The sequence below is a fragment of the Bufo gargarizans genome, chromosome 1 (genome assembly GCF_014858855.1).
Source record: "Bufo gargarizans isolate SCDJY-AF-19 chromosome 1, ASM1485885v1, whole genome shotgun sequence".
Taxonomy (NCBI): domain Eukaryota; kingdom Metazoa; phylum Chordata; class Amphibia; order Anura; family Bufonidae; genus Bufo; species Bufo gargarizans.
In genome coordinates this window covers 624,026,331-624,041,032 of record NC_058080.1, presented here as the reverse complement: position 1 = coordinate 624,041,032, position 14,702 = coordinate 624,026,331, and positions in this window count along the sequence as shown.

Below are 14,702 nucleotides of genomic sequence, written 5' to 3'. Positions count from 1 at the left end.
AGTATCTGGGCAGCTATTATTGGAAAAACATCAACCACATACACCAAAAGGTTCTTTAAGTAGATTTCTTTCCCGATATCAGCAGATTGGAGTACACAGATTTTAATTCACAAAGAGCAAAACTTTCTCAAAAATGAGAGTGAGGAAAAGGATTTTCTTACTTTATGCCAGCTTTTTTTTACTTTTTCAAAATTAAGCTGTGTCTCCTTTAACCGCCTCCGGACCGCCTAACACAGGATTGCGGTCCGGAGGTGGCTGACTCAGGCACAATCACGTGCCGGCGCGTCATCTCGCGAGATTTCCTGTGAACGCGCGCACACAGGCGCGCGCGTTCACAGGAACTGCAGGTAAGCGAATGGATCTACAGCCTGCCAGCGGCGATCGTTCACTGGCAGGCTGTAGATGCAATTTTTTTAACCCCTAAAAGGTATATTAGACGCTGTTTTGATAACAGCGTCTAATATACCTGCTACCTGCTCCTCTGGTTCTCCCTTTTGCTTGGATCGACCACCAGAGGACAAAGGCAGCTCTGTAAAGTAGCACCAAGCACCACTACACTACACCCCCCACCCCCCTGTCACTTATTAACCCCTTATTAACCCCTGATCACCCCAAAATAGACTCCCTGATCACCCCCTGTCATTGATCACCCCCCTGTCATTGATCACCCCCCTGTAAGGCTCCATTCAGACGTCATATGTGTTTTGCGGATCCGATCCATGGATCCGCGGATGCGCAAAACACATACGGACGTCTGAATGGAGCCTTACAGGGGAGTGATAAATGACAGGGGGTGATCACCCCATATAGACTCCCTGATCTCCCCCTGTCATTGATCACCCCCCTGTAAGGGTCCATTCAGACGTCCGTATGTGTTTTGCGGATCCATGGATCGGATCCGCAAAACACATACGGACGTCTGAATGGAGCCTTACAGGGGGGTGATCACCCCATATAGACTTCCTGATCAACCCCCTGTCATTGATCACCCCCCTGTAAGGGTCCATTCAGACGTCCGTATCTGTTTTGCGGATCTGATCCATGGATCCGCGGATCCGGAAAACACATACGGATGTCTGAATGGAGCCTTACAGAGGGGTGATCAATGACAGGGGGGTGATCACCCCATATAGACTCCCTGATCACCCCCCTGTCATTGATCATCCCCCTGTAAGGCTCCATTCAGACGTCCGTATGTACTTTGCGGATCCGATCCATGGATCCGCGGATCTGCAAAACACATACGGATGTCTGAATGGAGCCTTACAGGGGGTGATCAATGACAGGGGGGTGATCACCCCATATAGACTCCCTGATCACCCCCCTGTCATTTATCACCCCCCTGTAAGGCTCCATTCAGACGTCCGTATGTGTTTTGCAGATTCACGGATCCGCAAAACACGAACACCGGCAATGTGCTTTCCGCATTTTGTGGATCCGCACATTGCCAGAACTATATAGAAAATGCCTTTTCTTGTCCGCAACAATTGCGGACAAGAATAGGACATGTTCTATAGGCTCTACAAAAAATGCAGTGTTCGCCCGATCAGGCCTGATCTTGTGCGCACACTTGCGTTCAGTCCGCCCCACCGCAGTGACAAAAATATTTTCTGATCACTGCAAAAACACCGTAAAATCACTGCAAAAACACTGTAAAATTTTTGTGTTTTTTTTTATTACAAAGTTTCATATTCAACTAACTTGTGACAAAAAAATAAAATCTCACATGAACTCACCATACCCCTCATGGAATCCAAATGCATAAAAAATTTTAGACATTTATATTCCAGACTTCTTCTCACGCTTTAGGGCCCCTAAAATGCCAGGGCAGTATAAATACCCCACATGTGACCTCATTTCGGAAAGAAGACACCCCAAGGTAATCGCTGAGGGGCATAATGAGATTGAACTTTTTGTCACAAGTTAGCGGAAAGGGAGACTTTGTGAGAAAAAAAAACAAAAAACAATTTCCGCTAACTTGTGCCAAAAAAAAATAAAACTTCTATGAACTCGCCATGCCCCTCACGGAATACCTTGGGGTGTCTTATTTCCAAAATGGGGTCACATGTGGGGTATTTATACTGCCCTGGCATTTTAGGGGCCCTAAAGCGTGAGAAGAAGTCTGGAATCCAAATGCCTAAAAATGCCCTCCTAAAAGGTACTCATTGGAATTTGGGCCCCTTTGCCCACCTAGGCTGCAAAAAAGTGTCACACATGTGGTATCACCGTACTCAGGAGAAGTTGGGCAATGTGTTTTGGGGTGTCTTTTTACATATACCCATGCTGGGTGAGAGAAATATCTCTCTAAAATGACAACTTTGTATAACAAAATGGGAAAAGTTGACTTTTAGAGAGATATTTCTCTCACCCAGCATGGGTATATGTAAAAAGACACCCCAAAACACATTGCCCTACTTCTCCTGAGTACAGCGATACCACATGTGTGACACTTTTTTGCAGCCAAGATGCGCAAAGGGGCCCAAATTCCAAAGAGCACCTTTAGGATTTCACAGGGCATTTTTTACGCATTTGGATTCCAGACTTCTTCTCATGCTTTAGGGCCCCTAAAATGCCAGGGCAGTATAAAAACCCCACAAGTGACCCCATTTTGGAAAGAAGACACCGCAAGGTATTTCGTAATGGGCATAGTGAGTTCATGGAAGTTTTTATTTTTTGTCACAAGTTAGTGGACTATGAGACTTTGTAAGGAAAATATAAAAATAAAAATCATCATTTTCCGCTAACTTGTGACAAAACATAAAAAGTTCTATGAACTCACTATGCCCATCAGCGAATACCTTAGGGTGTCTAATTTCCGAAATGGGGTCATTTGTGGGGTGTTTGTACTGTCTGGGCATTGTAGAACGTCAGGAAACATGACAGGTGCTCAGAAAGTCAGAGCTGCTTCAAAATGCGGAAATTCACATTTTTGCACCATAGTTTGTAAACGCTATAACTTTTGCGCAAACCAATAAATATACACTTATTCCATTTTTTTTAATCAAAGACATGTAGAACAATAAATTTAGAGAAAAATTTATATAGAGATGTAGTTAAAAAAAATAAAAATTACAACTGAATGTGAAAAATGAATTTTTTTTGCAAAAATTTTGGTAAATTTCGATTAATAACAAAAAAAGTAAAAATTTCAGCAGCAATGAAATACCACCAAATGAAAGCTCTATTAGTGAGAAGAAAAGGAGGTAAAATTCATTTGGGTGGTAAGTTGTATGACCAAGCAATAAACCGTGAAAGTAGTGTAGTGCAGAATTGTAAAAAGTGGTCTGGTCATTAAGGGGGTTTAAGCTAGGGGAGCTGAGCTGGTTAAGCTCTGCTGATAGCGGGGGGAAAAATTAGCTTTTTAACTGTGCTCGCCAACTGGTGTCGGCGCGTGCTCCTTTGTCTCGTTCTCACAACCGAAAACGACCGCCAGAAGTACAATCGGGAAATCCCAGGAGATGCACCAGCACCAAACTTTTTTTTTTTCCATTTCAACAGTAATAACATTTTACTTTTGATATTGACAAAGAAATATAAGGTCTAGTATTTGGCAGGACAAGTAGTATTAAGTATAAGACAGCATTTAACTTTTATGGGGAGCAAGTAGAAACAAAATTATCTGCTACGTTTTTCTATTTTTCAAGGCTGATCTAATATATCTGTGCATACTATATTTAAAATAATTATGGGGATAGTAAATACAGATGTCACATGGTTAGCACTCCTTTTTTCTGAGATTTCTGAGTTTGGTTTTCTAATCTAAGCAAACACCTTTAATTGCTTTTCAATGGCTTTTGTCTCAAGATAATGAAATGGGTTAAGAAATTTGAGTTAACAGCGGGAGTGCTAACCATGGTACAGCTCTATGTGGGGGTTATATTACTATATATAGGTTCTATGAAATGAAATGTATTTTGTAAAAAAAAATGTATAATTTTTTCAAAAATCTTTTTGTAGCTCAACATTTATTTTTTTGTTCTATTATTTTTATTACCCATATACTGGTTTACTTATGGAAGACAATCATCTCTGGGGATCATTGTGAGGTCCTAGGATGCATCAATAGTGATACCAGACCTTGGCTACTACCGGAGGTTCCCGTTTATAGCAGTGCACAAGTAAACAGAACAAAAAAACTGAAATCCTGGCAGTAATGGTGGTAGAGTGACTTTGTATAACAGTGGATCTTCCACTAGTGATCTTGCGGAAAAAATATAGTATCAAGGTGCCGTATTTGGGAGTCTTTATTATGCTTATGGCTGTCAGGGCATCCAGGGAATTGTAGTTTTTAAGAGGCACAGGGTAGAGACCACTGCTCTACATTATACTGTTTCTGCAGTGCACTTACCATGGAGACATCTAGCAAATTCTTAGAATCTTATTCTTTTTTTATGTGCAATATATAAAGAGAATTTTTTTTTTTTTAAATGAACAATTTACTTCCAGATGCAATGTTCTGTCTGCAAAAACAAATGAAAGATTATTAGTCTGAGGTCTCACACATTAATTTATATTTAATAAATTACAGTGTGAGAACAGAGTGAAATCTTTTTAATTAGAACAGAACAGGGACCCAGTACTTATTCCTTCCTTGTAATCACTTAGATTGTCCTTGGGGAAAAAATAAACCTAAATTTTTTTCTGTACAGAAAAGCTGTAAGATGCCCAGGCCATAAATTCCAACGATTCCAGAATAAACGAACACAGGGAAACAGTTAGTTATTGTCACCTCTGGAATGAAGCAGCGAACATAGCATTTTATCTGATAAGTAACATTTAATGCTGATTGCTTTTTATTTTATTACATCACACAGAAATGCACCAGAGAATTATTCACAAAAGAATTTATGTCAACTTGCACTGTCAAGCTGTGAGTTATCACAGTGGAGAAATTGGTAGAGTCTTACTAGTCACATAAAAAGAACTTACATATATATTTTACGACACAGACTTGTCAAGAAAATTTAAAAAATCATAATGCATTGTCATTTATAATTTCCAAGATTATAATATTCAAAGTACCATCTAAAAGTTATCCTAGCTATTCTTAAGGGAAATTTGCCATCACTGCTTTATAAAAAAAATATAAAATTGTCTTTTCATGTTCTCAATAAAGACAAACACAAAAATATATGTTCGGAAATGCAAATCCAAACTTTGTTCAACATATAGCTTACAATTCAAAATATTTTTTCTCACTTTTGAATAACAATTTTATAACATTACAAGCTTTAAATCTGCATAATCTACATTACATTTTTTCAACTTGTTGTATGCATCACAGGGTAAGTGGATACACAAGAACACCCTATCATTCAACAGCATTTTATATCTGGTTGCTGGGGCTATTCCACATTCAGCTGCATTGCCAACCTCAAGACGGTGATACAGTTGTATACTGCAGCAGGGCACAGGAGCTGATGTCTCCCAGCCTTATCTTTCACTCTCATAAGTGACAGGCCACTAGGCAATGTGACTGCCTGAGCTGAGACACAGACATCTCAGGATGCAGCACATAAGGAGAGCCACTATGGTGGGCTTAATTGCTACTGGGGTTATTATAGGGGGTATTAGTACTACAAAGAGGAGACATGGCTGGCGGAAGTCATCATTGCAGTCTTGGCTGACTGGAGAACAGTAAATATAATTAAAGTAAATATCACTGAATGCAATAGGTATATAGTGATGTATTCTCCTGTATGTTTGTTATTACAGAACATAACTCTGTAAAAAAGTAAATTGCAATCCATACAAATCTGGTGTCTGCCATTTTGAAAGGAAGATTGGCACTGCATGATGTGCTATTCTTTCCATCAAATCTGAAGGACCTGCTAACAGAGGCTTAGAACATGGCCTCTGACTACAGCATGAGAATAGCTTTATTTTATTAACATTTAGCATGAAAAGGTTGAGCCACACTGATCCACCTCACCTGTCTAAATAATGAAGCAGAGGTGTTTGCCTGTCGTGAGAGAGAACCACCCTTGTTGGTTGTGTTGCCTACAGTAAAGTATTACATCTCATGTCTGGATGCTTAAGTCGAATTCAGTTAATGAAGTTCCGGATAAGGAAGATTGCTTTAGCTGCTTTAAAGAGACACCTTGTGGCCTATTGCTTACCTATGCAGCTGTGAGACTTGCAACATCTGTGGAGACTGCATTCTGTGTACCATCTTGCCAGTCCACTGTAGGTAAGAACTGTCCTGACGTGTTTGCATTTGAAATTTTCAGTAAAGAACTGTTTGGCTGCGCAACTATCTCTTCATTATTTCCTACACTACATTTACACTGTAAGGTGTTGGCGTCACGACAACTGGAACCCTGCCTGGCACCTCAAAACCTTCACCATCAAGAGCACCTCAAATGTCAAGACAGGATTAGTGTTGAGCGTGAATATTCGAATAGCAAATTTTTATCACAAATTCGCGAATATTTAGAATATAGTGGGCAGCACGGTGGCTGAGTGGTTAGCACTGGTGCCCTGCAGCGCTGGGTTCCTAGGTTCGAATACGACCAAGGACAACATCTGCATGGAGTTTGTATGTTCTCCCCGTGTTTGTGTGGGTTTACTCCAGGTACTCCGGTTTCTACCCAAACACCAAAGACATACTGATAGGGACCTTAGATTGTGATTCCCATTGGGAACAGTTGGATGCTAATGTCTGTAAAGCACTGCGGAATATTGTAGCGCTATATAAGTGCATAAAATAAAAAATATATATTCGTTATATCGAATATTCGGCATTTCTTTCCATCTGAACACATGATTCCTCTCTGCTTCTTGCTAGTGGGCCAATGAGAAGGAAGCAATGTCAAGTTCACAACAATACTTAGTGCACCAATCAGTAATCTGTAGTCAGACCTGCTAAAATGTGAAGTTGTACGTAGTGTGAAAAAATATTCGAATCACTGCCGATTAGCGCAATCGCAAATACACTCACCTAAAGAATTATTAGGAACACCATACTAATACGGTGTTGGACCCCCTTTTGCCTTCAGAACTGCCTTAATTCTACATGGCATTGATTCAACAAGGTGCTGATAGCATTTTTTAGAAATGTTGGCCCATATTGATAGGATAGCATCTTGCAGTTGATGGAGATTTGAGGGATGCACATCCAGTCCACGAAGCTCCCGTTCCACCACATCCCAAAGATGCTCTATTGGATTGAGATCTGGTGACTGTGGGGGCCATTTTAGAACAGTGAACCCATTGTCATGTTCAAGAAACCAATTTGAAATGATTCGAGCTTTGTGACATGGTGCATTATCCTGCTGGAAGTAGCCATCAGAGGATGGGTACATGGTGGTCATGAAGGGATGGACATGGTCAGAAACAATGCTCAGGTAGCCCGTGGCATTTAAACGATGGCCAATTGTCACTAAGGGGCCTAAAGTGTGCCCAGAAAACATCCCCCACACCATTACACCACTACCACCATCCTGCACAGTGGTAACAAGGCATGATGGATAGATCTCATTCTGTTTACGCCAAATTCGGACTCTACCATTTGAATGTCTCAACAGAAATCGAGACTCATCAGACCAGGCAACATTTTTCCAGTCTTCAACAGTCCAATTTTGGTGAGCTCGTGCAAATTGTAGCCTCTTTTTCCTATTTGTAGTGGAGATGAGTGGTACCCGGTGGGGTCTTCTGCTGTTGTAGCCCACCTTTCTTTTCCATTTGACATTCAGTTTGGAGTTCAGGAGATTGTCTTGACCAGGACCACAACCCTACATGTATTAAAGCAACTGCCATGTGATTGGTTGACTAGATAATTGCATTAATGATAAATAGAACAGGTGTTCCTAATAATTCTTTAGGTGAGTGTACAGTATATTGGAGCACTTGACTCTATCTGCATATAAAGCTATTGTAATGTTCTGCCATGCCAACCATTTTCTCCAGTCTCAGGAGAAACTCATGAAACTTCTAGCAGCTTGAAAAATGTAGCCAAAGTGACCCACGCCTGCATTTTGCATTACAAATTCGCATTACGCGATTTTTACATTGACTGCCCTAATTTATACCCTGTGTAATAGGACTTCAAGGGCAAGAGTATCCAGGGATAGTAGGAAAAAAGCATGGATGCTTTTTGAGAAAGCTGATGTCGGCACAGGTACTGTACTTAGATTACATGTTTTATTTCCATGACAGATTCTCCTTACAATCGATCCAATTTACTATAACAAATAAACTACAACAAACAAATAAAGCTTGGAGGTCAAAACCCTTGGGTGTATGGTTGTAGGGGTTTATCAATTTACAGCAACATGCTTTATTTAAATGCATAAAAAGTTTTTACCAGATCCGCACTGCTCACTATATTTTATATGGAAGTAAATCAGGAAAATGGAAGGATACCACATTTTCTATCATACATCCAGAATCCGCAATCACCTCTGTCAATCACCTAGATCTTCTCCGCAAACATAAAAAGATGGAACCCAATAGTCAAGATATTAAGATCAATAAGGATTTATTATACTCACAAACATATAAAATTTAAGCTCATTTCATTAAAATCTATGCCTTTCTTTCAGACTTGCCTGCCCGGGTTTCATACTGCTTCAACAAGGGCATGATTGTTGTATATGACATCAATCCTTTTAAATGCAATCCTTTTCATAATTTTACATTTAAAAAATAATAAACAATATATACTACTCACAAAAAGTTAGGGATATTTGGCTTGTGGGTGAAATTTCAGGATTAACCTGAAATGCATATATAAACTACAAATTGGCGTGGTGATGAAGAGCAGGAAGTGCTCAACCCCATATGCAGTGGTGCATCTATACCGGGGGGCAGATCCTGCACTTGTAGTCTGCTGCTAATGGCAATACCTAGCAAAAATACATACAATGAAGAACCACAAGTACCACAACAGACATCCTACACAGGATAGCAAATGTGTCGATGTGATAAACAATAAAACAAAATAACAATAACTTATACAAAGACAGGCACACTCTGCGGTCTTACTAAACCCTCATACTGATGTAAAATTGAGGCATTAGCCAACATATCCTACTGTGGAGGACATGTCTAAGCCTGAACACCGCGCCAAGGTGTCTCAAGTAGCTCGGGACTTAACGCTAAACCTACCTGTGCTGTATGGGCAATACCAAGAGCCAATGGGCAAACTACAGGACCCCAAGGTCTAAGTCACAGCACACTTCCAGTTACCTCCAGCATGCTGCCATGCTTACAAATCCTTTGGTTACAAATCCTTTGCAGTCAATTACAGCCTGAAGTCTGGAACACATAGACATCACAAGACGCCGGGTTTTATCCCTTGTGATGCTGTGCCAGGCCTCTACTGCAACTGTCTTCAGTTCCTGCTTGCTCTTGGGGGCATTTTTCCTTCAGTTTTGTCTTCAGCAAGTGAAATGCATGCTCAATCTGATTCAGGTCAGGTGATTGACTTGGCCATTGCATAACATTCCACTTCTTTCCCTTAAACTCTTTTGTTGCTTTTGCAGTATGCTTTGGGTCATTGTCCATCTGCCCTGTGAAGTGCCGTCCAATGAGTTCTGAAGCATTTGGCTGAATATAAGCAGATAATATTGCCCGAAACACTTCAGAATTCATCCTGCTGCTTTTGTCAGCAGTCACATCATCAATAAATACAAGAGAACCAGTTCAATTGGCAGCCATACATGCCCACGCCATGACACTACCACCACCATGCGTCACTGATGAGGGTGTTTTCTTTCCTAGGGAAATAATTATTCGGTCATCCACCACAGTTGTTTTTCGTGGTCTTCCGAGTTTTTTGGTGTTGCTGAGCTCACCGGTGCGTTCCTTCTTTTAAAGAATGTTCCAAACAGTTGTTTTGGCCATGCCTAATGTTTTTGCTATCTCTCTGATGGGTTTGTTTTGTTTTTTCAGCCTAATGATGGCTTGCTTCACTGATATTGACAGCTCTTTGGTTATCATCTTGGGAGTTGACAGAAACAGATTCCAAATGCAAATAGAAATGAACTTTAAATGAACTCTGGACCTTTTATCTGCTCATTGTAATTGGGATAATGAGGGAATAAAACACACCTAGCCATGGAACAGCTGAGACGCCAATTGTCTCATTACTTTTGGTCCCTTAGTGGGAGGCACATATACAAACTGTTGTAATTCCTACACCGTTGACCTGATTTGGATGTAAATACCCTCAAATTAAAGCTGGCAGTCTGCAGTTAAAGCACATCTTGTTCGTTTCATTTCAAATCCATTGTGGTGGTGTATAGAGCCAAAAATGTTAGAATTGTGTCGATGTCCCAATATTTATGGACATGACTGTAGATGAGAGGCACCCAAGTGTCACGTCAGACCATTTACATCAGCGTGGCCTGCATGCTAGATGACCTGCAAGGGTACCTGACCACAGGCATCATCGTCTTGCATGGGCCAGGGAGTATGTATGCTGGATGAGGGACCAGTGGGCGATTTGAGCTGAGCAGAAATGATGGCTGCCAACAATGTCGGAGATGTCAAGGAGAGCTCTATGCATCAACCACTGTTGTCACCAGACAAGCCTTTGATGGTGGTGATAGTGTTACAGTGTGGGCAGGTGTGTCTAGTCAATACAGAAATGCACTATACTTTGGGAATGGTACAGTGACAAGCCCATACTACTTCAATAACATCATTAATTTAGCCATTGTGCCGCTGCATGAACAACACAGGCCTAGTTTCATTTTCATGGACGACAATGCACCAGCTCATCGAGGTTGCATCATTAGAGAACAGCTACTGGACACTGGGGTACCTCAAATGGAGTTGCCTGCACTTTCTCCATACCTGAATCCCATTGAAAACCTATGTGATCAGCTGTGGTGCCATGTAGAGGCTCATAACTCTGTACCCCAAAATCTCAATGATCTGAGGGCCGCCCTTCAAAAAGAGTGGGATGCCATGACTCAACAGACAATAAGTTGACTTATGAACAGCATGAAACATTGTTGTTAAGCTGCAATTTATCCTCAAGGCCACATGACAAGTTATTGAGACATTGACATTTTTTGTGGGGGTATACCCATTAGAGATATACAGTGGCAAGAAGGGGACCTTTTAGCGTCAATAAATGTGGAGAGTTTATATATAAGGATGCCACAGGAATTGGGGGTTCAGGCAGTGAATAAGATATTGGAATGCCAGAATAAAAGTGAAAAATATATTGAGTTTGTGAGAAAAGCTCTAGAATTTGTGTTGACACACAATGCCTTCATGTTCGATTGTAGTTGGTACTACCAAAAATCAGGGACAACAATGGGGACACCAGTCTCCTGTACCTTTACAAATCTGTTTTTGGCAACCTTTGAGGACGATTATGTGTTCACCACCAGGAATATGTTTGTGAAAAATATCAAGCTTTTTCAGAGATTTATTGATTATGTTTTTATAGCGTGGAGAGAATTTTTGAGGAATGCAATTTGAGGAATTTGTGGAGTACTTGAACACCCAGAATAATATGAACATGAAGTTCACTAGTAAAATAGATCCAAGGGAATTGGAATTTTTAGTGTGCAGGTTAGTGTACAAGGAGGGACATTAGTCACTGAGGTATACAGAAAATCTACTGCCACAAATTCCCTCTTGCACTTTAGGAGCTCCCACCCCCCCACGGGCAATTTACAAGACTAAGAAGAATAGCAAGCAAGGACATGGACTTCATTGAGCAATCTAAGGAATTGAAGATAAGACTATTGGAGAGGGCTTACCCCAAGAAATTGATAGATAGTTTGTTTGTTAGAGTAATGAAAAGAGAAGAACAAGGAAGTAGGGGCAGAAGTGATATTAGACAGGAAAAAGAGAAAAAAAGGAGAGAGCAGTGTTTTCTTTTAAATGTTTGCCTATGGCCTTAATCATAAAGAAAGCCATCCATAATAACTGCCATATATTGGCATATGATGACAATCTAAAAGAAAAAACTAAAAATCTCCCCCTTATCCGTTTTAGAAGTAAGACCATTAAAGACAAGATAGTAAGGAGTAAGTTTGAGAATAAAAAATATAATTGGCTAGAAAAGTGTATTCCACAAAGGAATTATAGATATGGGCAATGTTCAGCTTGTAGATTTATGATAAGATCGAAATATTTGAACATTGGAGGAGTGAAACATATAGTGAGGCAGTTCATTTCATGCAAGGCACAGTATGTAGTTTATGTTATATTTTGCCCATGTGGGAGATTTTATATAGGGAAAACCATAAGGTGCCTGTATGTGAGATTCAGAGAACATAAAAAAATCAATTGAGACAGGGGTAGGGTCACCTAGGTTAAATGAGCATGTTAGAGAAGCACTGCACTGCTCACTATATTTTATTTGAAAGTATATCAGGAGAAAGGAAGGACAATGGATGACTCTCTTGCACTCCAGCATACATGCAGAATCCACACTTATCACGGTCAATCACTGGGACTTCCTCTTTTCTCCTGTATAGCTTCATATTGTTGAAGTTCAGTGCAATTTCACTAGTTCTAATTAATTCTTTAGGATATTTATAAGCACCAAAAACATAACCCAAACTTTCTTCAATGACCCTAAAGGGAAGACAAGGATGGGAGGAGTGGTGGCTATGATGGTGGCATTAGTACTCACAGTTCATTCTTGCAGTCTTCACTTTGGTTTCCCCGGGCCATGGAAGTGAATTGAGGATGCACCCTTTCTTCCCTCTGGGCACTTGCTGACTTTCTGGGGCTCCTGCCTGATGGTAGTTGGGATGCCTTTGATAGGTGGTTGGCAGGCTGCAAGGCAGGAGTAGGGATGCAAGGTTAACACGAGGATGATTGAGTCAATAAACTATTTCTTTACTAAAATTGATGATGGGAGTAGTAGTACAGATAGTAACAAAAGGCACAGTTCCAAAGTATAGCTGTGTATAGGCAGCAACAATGGAAGTAATAGAAATGCTCGCTGACTCTCCTTCTAAGGACATTTTGCAGTTCTCTCCAAATTACCACATGCATGCTATTTGATTCTTTTTAATTCTTTCAGCAACTCCTGAGCTGAGGTAAGCAGATCTAGATCCGAACGGCCAGTCTGTCTCAAAGTGTGGTGGGTGCTGGAGGCAATAATCCCTTTCCACAGCAGTAAATACAATTAATTTACATTGTGAAAATGGGTCAGGAGAGCCCAAATAGAAAATAAAAAAAAGCATGGGGAAGATGTACATGAGGTATGCAACTTCATGAGCATATCTGTTAAAAACAATATTAATCCTGACTGCATTGGTCTAATTCTGGGAACTAATTCTCATAACACAGGCAGCACCTTAGATGGATTACATTTTCTTCCAAAATGAATCTTCTGATTCTTCTAAACTCAGCAGAGACTTTGGACCTGGTCCATTGCAGCAAACTCTTAATTACTCTACACAGGTTGAGTGCCATTATTTTAGGTTTATTTGTTACATTTTCCTAAAGTGGATTTGGGACTTGCTTTTATTTAGAATACAAAGCAAAATGTGTCATACAAGTTAGTTTTTAAAGAATTGACCTATTTTTCATTACTAAAAAAAAAATCTGAATTACATTAAAAACTAAATGAAGTCTCCTGTGGCTTTGCCTTTAATGTTGCATCTATTATTTGCTGAATAGAAATCAGTATGGAATGCTACTTTTACTATCCCACTAATGTTGTCTGTGTACCATAGTCTCCTTTTTTATTTTGTGCAATCAGGCTGTATGCATTTGATATGAACCCTAGATAATGGCAGAGCAATTTGAATTAGGATCCAGATGTAATCGCATTTTAATTTTCCTAATGAACATAATTATTTTATCATATCATTTGTTAATGGAATTCAGTAAAACGTAATGCAAATACTGGGATAAAAAAAGATTTAAGGAATAAGTAAAATTACAGTCAATTGCATTTAGAAATACCTGTATAAATTGTATCATCAAGGGTATATTTTATGTAAAAATACTTGATAAGGTCAATGCAGCTACCAATAATCCACACAATGAATCTGGCAGCATGAAAATGCAGCGCAAAACCACAGTATGTTATAGAGCAGGAGGAGCTGAGAAGATTGATGTATAGTTTAAAGGTAAAGACTCATTATGGTTTATTTATTCATTTAACTTTTTGTTTCATAAACAATGTAATTTTTTTTTGCTTTGTTTATTCCTCTAGTGTCATTTTATTATATTTTTTTACATTTCTCTTCTCATAGTTGTATCACGACTTATTGTTTACCAGGCATTTTGAATTTTTAAATGTCACCATTTAATGTACGCTATCATGTATTGAATGGGAAATAAATTGTTGGTGGGGGGGAAATGAAAAAAATAAGTGAATGATGGCCCATTGTTTCTTGGGTTACTTTTTTTACGCTGTTCACTGTGCACTAAAACTGATATATTACTTTTATTCTGCAGGTCAGCATGATTACAGCTACACCAAATTTACATACTTTTGCTTATGCTTTACTACTTAAAAAAATACATTTTGGAAAAAAAAATGTTTTGTGTTGACATATTCTAACACAGATAACTATATATTTTCATCTACAGGGTTGTGTGAGGGTTTAATTTTGTGGGGCAAGCTGTAGTTTTTTATTTGTACCATTTACCATTACAGCTTTTTGATCACTTTTTATTTAAAAAATATTTGTCAGGAAGCGAGGAGACAAAAAAAAACAATTTGGGCATTTCAACTTTTTTTTTCAGTACAGCGTTCACTGTGCATGATAAAT